Source organism: Salarias fasciatus, chromosome 1, assembly GCF_902148845.1.
Source record: "Salarias fasciatus chromosome 1, fSalaFa1.1, whole genome shotgun sequence".
Lineage (NCBI taxonomy): Eukaryota > Metazoa > Chordata > Actinopteri > Blenniiformes > Blenniidae > Salarias > Salarias fasciatus.
The window spans coordinates 40,375,678-40,384,606 of record NC_043745.1 but is presented as its reverse complement, the minus strand read 5'-3'; positions in this window follow the sequence as shown (position 1 = coordinate 40,384,606).

Sequence of the window (8,929 nt, the reverse complement as noted above, 5' to 3'; positions counted from 1 at the left end):
CTGCTACATAAAATAGACCAAATACATCATCTTTAAATTGATTCAAACCTGGACTTTCTGTGTGTATCTGAAACCTGGTTGAAGCCACAAACTAAAGCGAATCTTATTAATATACCAGGGTGCAAATGTTTCAGGAGAGATGGGGTCAAAGGAAATCATGGAGGTGTTGCTGCATACATCAGAGATCCATTGAAATGTGAAGAGGTTGGAATCAATGTGAAATCTGAATGTTTTGTTTTAAGAGTCACTTTGTCACCAACCATTAAATTTAGCTTATGTGTACTTTATAATCCACCTCCCAACAAATGAAATTATTATAAAGAAGATTTTTGTGAGGAAATTAAAACTTTCCTCTCTTACATGGAAAGTGCAGAATGTGTCATTGTTCTGTTTTGCATAAAATGTTAATGAAATGCAAGATGTTTTCCCTTTTTGTTTTGGCAACATTTCATGTGTTTTTGGTGTCCTCTAGTGGACAATTCTGGTCTTTATGTGTGGTGTGCATTTTATTTTGAAAAGAGCTTTGTTTAGCGGAAGTGACTGTTCAACAGCTGAGCAGATGACGTCGGCTCCCGGTGCCGTCCCAATGATCGCAACGTCTTTATATGTTGAGGTTGCATCGCCGGTCAGCGTTTTAGTTATATTTGAAACATGTTTATTTAGTCTTTGTAATATTTTCTAGAAGCTAAGGTTTGGCTGAGTGACTTTATTAACTTTGTGAGTTGATCGCCTGAAACGCAGGATCGGCGAGATGACGTCTCGGCCGTTACTACAGTGTTTATTACGTGTTAGTACATTGTGTTAGGCTTTACTACAGTCTCAGGTGCATATTTTAATTGTGTTGTTTCCTGCCTTTTTTAGTTTCACCGTTCTAAGTGTCAATAAACCTGCTGAGACACAGCTAAGTCCGCAGAGTAATGCGTTAACATCCATAACGTCCGCAACGGCATAATCACCTTTGGTGACTTTAATATAAACCGGCTGCTAAAAAGCAGTAGAACAAAACTGAAAGTTATTACGGACAAATTTAAATATAAACAGCTCATAAACAAACCTACAAGATTAACTAAGCATAGTGAAACTTTGATTGATTTGATACTTTCAAATAGGCCAGAAAGAATAATTAAAACATACAATTTTGTTACAGGGCTTGCTGACCATAATATGGTTCTAATGGTGCGGAAACTAAACAAAAAACGATCATTTTATCACAGAAATGTAGAAACAAAAATCCAAAAAACAGGGATTCCAACATCTAGGCAAACTAACTTTGAAGACGAACTAAAGAATATAAACTGGGATACTGTTATGAAGGAAGGTCACATGAATAAAAGTGCTAATATGTTCATGACTACTTTGAGTAATTTAACAAAAAAATACACTAAAACATGGATAAGTAGACCAAAAAAACCCTCTTGCCTGGCGTATTATGAAGAAACGAGACATTGCGCGTAAAAAATCTATAAAAACCAGAAATGGGACAGATCATTTAAGATATACTGCACTGAGGAATCAAGTTGTAAGTGAACTCTGCAAAGCCAAAATCAATTATTTTACTAAAAAGATAGAAGAAGCTAATGGGAGTAGCTTTAGATTATGGCAACATATAAACAGCCTAACTAATCCTGCAAAGAAAAAGTTTGAAATGATAGACTGTCTCCAAATAGAGGGCACCTTCATAAATAACAATGAGTCAATGGACTTTTTAATCGAATCAGTACATGAACTCATAACCAATTTTAAAAACAACAAAACAAATGTAGAAGAAGCTGAGTTAATTAATACTCAGCTTTTTAAAATTAAGGAAGTCCCTTGTGATAAAGTAAAAAAGACAATAACAAGTATTTGCAATTCAAAGGCAAATGACATCCACGACCTCAGTATGGCTTTTGTTAAAAAACATCACAGCGAGTTATTAGAACCTATCACATACTTAGTTAATCTCTCAATTCAGACTAAAACATTCCCAGAGTGCTGGAAGCCGCCGTGATAACACCAGTCCACAAGTCAGGTGGGAAGGACGTGCCCAACAACTATCGGCCAATTGCAATTCTACCTGTTGTGTCCAAGGTCCTTGAAAAGGTGATAGCTGGCTTCCGGCGGCGCCATGTTAGATTAGGACGCAAAAGTTTGAGCTCTGCTGATTAACCAACTTACCGAACGACATTTAAACAAAACTCGGCAAAAAAACATGCCCAACGACACCATAAAGACAAGCGCTGGCGATAGACTCTCCAGATACCAGTTTAGAAACAAAGAAGGGGACGAAAAATCGCTGGAAACAACTGAAGCTAAGAAGCCTGCTAAGCTAGGCGCAGCTAACGCTAGTAAAGTTATGGAACCTGCTGCTAAAAACATGGAGGAAATGCTGCAAGCTATCGTCCAGTCGAATCGCGAAATACAAGAGGACATTTTACAGATGAGGATGGATGTGAAGGAATTCAAAGGTCAATCCAAAGAATCATTCACGCGACTTGAAACATCGATCGGAGGTTTGAGCGAACAATTAACGAAGCTGGAGAAGAGGGTTATTGAGGCAGAGGAGCGGATAACAAACAGAGGAGATCACCGCGGCTCACGGAAAAGCCATCGGCTTCCTTCTGCAGCGTGAGGCAGAACTTATGGAGCGATGTGAGGATCTTCAGAACCGGGCGAGAAGGCAAAACTTAAGGCTGTATCAGGTCCCTGAAGGAAGCGAGGGACGAGATATGGTCTCCTTCATTAAAAAGCTACTGCCGACGGTGCTGACTGACCTGCCGCTGAAAGAAGATGACATCAGGATCGATCGAGCGCACAGAGCGCTTATGCCGAAGCCGAAAGAAAATGACCCTCCTCGCTCCATCGTGATTCGATTTGCGGATTACACAGTGAAGGAAAAGATCCTCCAACAAGCATGGAAGCAACGCACAGTGAAGATGGACGGGAGGCAGATCTACTTTGACAATGACTACTCACCGGAGCTGCAGAGGAAAGTCGCCCAGGTCAGATACGTAGTCAAACAGCTGAAGCAGAAAAATATTAAAGCGAAGTGCATGTACCCAGCGCGGTTCAGGATGACTGTGGGCTCCGAGGAAAAAACTTTCCAGACGGTGATGGACGCAGTGTCGGTGCTTCAGGACCTGCACGTCCAGTTTCGAGTTGATGAACGGGACAAAGTGGAGCGAGAGCTGGACAGACACAGATGGGAAAGACAGGGCGCCAACCGAGGTGGTGGGAACAAGTTCACGAGAAAGACTGCAGGGTTTTTTTTTACCTGAAATGACTGGGAAGATTATATATTAAAAAAAAAAAAAAAAAAAAAGATTTTCCACTGCAACTCTTTATTTTTTTAATCTTCTTTCGAACTTTGACAATTATGAACAGCAGTGGATAATTTTATGTTACATGGGCTAAAGTTAAATGTTATGACTCTCCTCCTAATACTGTGGTGTTGTGGATGTTTTTATTTCTCTAAATTTCTATATGTGCTACTTTGCCGAGTTCAAATTGTAATATTTGCACATTATAAGGTCGTTTTGGTTTGTGGCATCAGCTGCAGCGGACTCAATATGAGTGATTTACACTCAGCCATCATAGGGCCGCAGCAATGTACTCGATGGATCGGGATTGCTGCACAATATGACATTATCCCGGAGGGACTCCGCCACCCTCCGCCCGGTTTCACACGGGGATTGGTCACCTCTGGAGGTAGGCCAGTTGAGGACTTGGAAGCCAGTTTGGTATGTTTGATCTCTTATGTTTCTTATCAGGAAATGTTCAGTGTTCCTGTTCGGTTCTGTGTTACTTCCTTGACAACTGATAGGACTTTTACAACAGATGATGATGATACATATGGCGTGGATAAGAGGAATGCAAAGAATTACCACATTAAAGACTAAAGGTAGTGTAATATGGATGGTTTGACTGTGGTTAGCTATAACATAAAGGGTGTGGGACATCCAGTTAAAAGAAAGAAAATACTAAATCAACTTAAAGCTCTACAGTGTTCCATTGCGATGTTACAAGAGACACATCTTTCTGAGGTAGAACACCTGAAATTCAGGAGGGACTGGGTAGAACAAATATACAGTGCATCTCATGAAGGAGGGAGGAAAAGAGGGGTTGCTATTTTAATCAGAAGGAATGTCTTTTTAACAGTGAAAAAGTACTGAAAGATAAGGAGGGCAGATATATCATGGTGATAGGGACGATTGGAGAAAATAGATTTACTTTTTTAAATTTGTATGCACCAAATGAGGACTGTCCAAGTTTTTTGAAGAAATTAGCCTCCAAATTGGCAGAGGAAGGGGAGGGAATTGTATTAGTTGGGGGGGATTATAATTGTGTCTTAAATTCCAATATAGACCGCCTACCTGCTGAGAAGGGACCTCGAACCAAGAAATCAATTGCTGTTCTAGGAATGATGGAGGGACTGGGCTTGACTGACATATGGCGATATCATCACCCCAAAGAGAGAGACTACACATACAGATCTCAAGTTCACGGAACTTACTCCCGATTGGATATGTTTCTTGTCTCAAAGGCCGATGTACACAGAGTGACAGAATGCAAGATTGAACCCATAACTTTATCGGACCATGCCCCCATTAAGATGAAAATAAACCTAGGTCAAGAAAAACAATTTAAACACTGGAGACTTAATGTCTCAATATTGAATGATCCCCTAATTCAACAGGAACTACGTGACAAACTAACAGAATATATTGATATAAATGACAGCGAAGAAGTTACTCCATCTATTTTGTGGGATGGGGCTAAAGCAGTAATGAGGGGACATATTATTCAAATTACATCAAGAATAAAAAAACAAAGGGAAGCCAGGAGACTTCACTTGGAGGCTGAAATTAGGAGGTTAGAACAGGAACACAAAATATCAAGAAGAAGAAATACATTAGAATTATTAAAACAGGAGAGACAAACATTAGATGAGCTACTGACATATAAAGCAGAGGGAATGCTGAGATTTGTGAAAAGGAAACATTATGAAATTGGTAATAAAGCTAGCAGATTATTGGCTTTTCAATTGCGGAAAGCTCAGTCGAATCGAGTGGTACCTAAAATTAAACACCCTGACACAGGTAGAATTACCTCCCAACCAAAAGAAATAGCAGAGGCCTTTGCTGCATACTACAAAGAATCATACGAAGGCCAAGAATTACAGGGAAAGGAGGAAAACATAACAAAACTTCTGGACTCAATTCAATTAAATAGATTATCACAGGATGAGGCTGAGATGCTATGTTCCCCCATAACAATAAAGGAAATAATAGATTGCATAGGTAGGTTAAAGAATAGTAAATCCCCAGGTCCCGATGGCTGCTCTGGGGAATACTACAAAGTTTTCATTAAGGAGCTAACCCCAATTTTATGTCGGGTGTATAATTATGCGCTAGATGAAAGGGACCCCCCAAAAACTTGGTCAGAGGCAATCATCACAGTCATACATAAAGATGGAAAAGACCCCACTCAGTGTATGGGATATCGACCTATAAGTTTTCTTTGTCAGGATTTAAAAATCCTGACCTCTGTTTTGGCAAACAGAGTACAAAGACACATTCGGAAATTAGTAAACTCAGACCAGACAGGATTCATCAACGGGCGACATGGCACCAATAATGTACGGCGAGCTTTAAATTTAGAATTTATTGCTTCTCATAGAAAGACTCCATCAATGCTTCTCAGCCTTGACGCTGAGAAAGCATTTGATAGACTGGACTGGGCGTTTTTGGAGCAAACACTTGCTCATATGGGCTTTAACGAAACTTTTTTGAGTTGGATTGGAGTGTTTTGTATGAACCCGCGGTCAAGAGTTAGAGTTAACGGCCAATGCTCTAATTTTTTCAATCTGGGGCGGGGGACAAGACAGGGCGATGCACTTTCCCCAGTTCTGTTCGCTCTCAGCATTGAGCCCCTCGCTGAACTGATAAGAAGTAATCCCCTTATACAAGGAATAAGAGATGAGGGTGGACACCAACATAAAAGAGCTCTATATGCGGATGATGTATTATTATTTATTGAAAATCCCGTCCATTCTGTCCCGGCTCTCCTATAAAATCTCAGTGAATATGGTCTAGTGTCTGGGTATAAAGTTAATCCCAATAAATCAGAGGCGATGATGGTGTCTGGGGCATGGCCTAGCCATCTTGATGACTTAGTATCCTTTCGCAGATCTAAACAGGGCTTTAGATATTTAGGAATCATACTCACTCCCCAAGTAGCACAACTGTACCAGGCTAATTATAAAAAAATATTTGAGATATTTAGAAATGAATTAGAAAGATGGGATGTACTGCCGTTATCACTTTTGGGTAGAGTAGAAGCGGTTAAAATGAACCTACACCCCAGGCTCCTGTTCTTGTTTCAGTCTCTCCCAATCAGCATCCCGACATCAGCCTTTGATATGCTGGACAAGCTTTTATCCAGATTTATATGGCAAAATGAGAGACCAAGAGTGAGACTTAAAACGCTTACTCTCGGGAAGAACAAGGGTGGACTCGGCCTTCCCAACATAAAATACTATTTTTGGGCAGCACAGTTAACAGCAGTGATAGCTTGGATTAACAATGACGTGGAGACGGGGTGGGTAATCATAGAACAAAATTCAATGCAAACTGTATCTCTTTCCACTTTAGTATTTCTGAGCAAGCAATCCCAGGAAAAATTGGAACTTAAAAATATATGGGTAAAACACACCTTAAAAATATGGTCAACAATCCAAAAGAGAATTAGAGGGGCAGCTACACTTTCAAGAGCTATTCAGATTGCTGGAAATCCGGATTTTCCTCCTTCAATAACAGATATCACATTCAAGAGACGGGCAGATCGAAAATTGAAAGTCATTGATCAGTTGTTCTTTGACAGTGTTTTACAGCCATTCTCATATCTTCAAGAGAAATTCTCTTTACCCCAGAGTGATCTGTTCCGGTATTTTCAGATTAGACACGACATCACAAGCCATAAAGACTGGAATATAATTAAAACTGCCCCAACAAATGTAGAGACATACTTTATCAATGTAATTAAACATCAAGTACCCAACAAAAAACATGTTTCCCATATATATGGACATTTGTTAATGGATTTACCAGACAATACTCTGTATATCAAAAATAAATGGGAGCTGGAGCTAAATATTATAATTAAGGATGAAGAATGGGAAAAAATCTGCGTTGGATGTCATAAGGGTATCAATAGTAACACATGGAAGGAGTTTGATTGGAAGATGAAGACAAGATTTTTTAAGACGCCTTCTGTGGTTTCCAAATTTATAGATAACCCAAATGCAAAATACTGCTGGAGAAAATGTGGAATGGTAGGCGATCATTCACACATATTTTGGGATTGCCTGATGATGCTTTCTTTTTGGAATGGGGTAAAGAGGGAATAGATAAAGTTATTGGAATTGATTTATTATTCATCCCAAGTCAACTTCTTTTTGATCTAACTCCTGATATGTATACCAATAACCAAAAGTACCTGATACATATACTTTTGATGACTGCTAGGAAAATGGTGACAATAAATTGGATGAATCCACTGCCACCTACAGTTGCACAATGGAAACACAAGTTGAGGGAAGTGTATGGAATGGAGGCTTTGACTGCTCAATTACAATTGAAGGCTGATGTTTTTGCAAGAAGGTGGCTACCTATAGCAAGATATCTTTCAGAATAAGGGAAATCTCACACTGATGTAACGTCTTTGCTCTAATTATTATGTATCCATTGATTTTTATTTTTAGGCTCCTTGGACCTAAATAGCTTTTCTGTTTTTTGTTTTTTTTTTTTTCTTTGCTCTCTATGGCTATTTCTCTTTCTGTAAGATTATACTTTGCCGGTGATGTTGTCAAGGAATGATGTGGTTTGTGTTGTGTTTTTTGTTCAATAAAAATATAGTTCAAAAAAAAAAAAAAAAAAAAAAGAAAAGGTGATAGCTGAGCAACTAACGGAACATCTTCAGTCAAACCAGCTGTTGCATCCTCAGCAGTTTGGATTTCGGCAAAAGTATAGCACCGAAACAGCTAATTGCTACTTGCTCGAAAACATCAGAGGACCTTTGGACAAAGGCTGTGTTGTTGGCGCAGTATTTCTTGACCTGAAAAAAGCGTTTGACACTGTGGACCACCGCGTTCTACTCAATAAGCTTCAGCATTTCAAAATGTCACCGTCAGCACTAGAATGCTTTAAATCTTACTTAGATGGTCGACAGCAATGTGTTCAGGTAAATGGGGTGAAGTCACCCCACCTCACCTTAAACATAAAAAAACAGTAGCCATGTGTTTTTCAATTACAAAAAGGTCACCTAATAGCATGTTTGAGGTCAGACTAGGAGACGAAATAAACCAAGAAGTCAAAGAAACTAAGTATCTAGGAATTATTCTTGATAACAATTTGAAATTTCAAAGTCAGGTATCTTCAGTGTGTAAGAAAGTCAAATCTAATTTGACTTGTTTTCGTTTTATCAGAAGGGAGCTGTCCCACCAGGCTGCCCTGACGTACATGCATGCAATGATATTTTCACATCTGTCCTATTGTATCACATCTTGGTCACAAACCTCCAACTCTGTACTCCAACCAGTCACATCATTGTATAAGCAGACGATTAAGGTATCTGACAGAAAGCCAGTGAGATGGCATCACTGTAAAATCATTCAAAAGCATGATCTTTTTGCATTTGAGAAGTTTGTTAATTTTAGCACATTGAAACTGTTTTTTAAGTGTCTGAACAATCATGTGTCGCCACCCTTTTCTGCTCTTGTCAGAAGACAGGCCTCTCTAAGAGCAAACGCCAGAGCAGCGACAGTGGAGACTGTGCACTTCCATGTCTTAAATCAAAGTCTGGAAGGTCTTGCTTCTCCCATAACGGAGCAACACTGTGGAAGTCTCTGCCCACTGGCCTAAAACTGCAGACTGACTCCAACACCTTCACA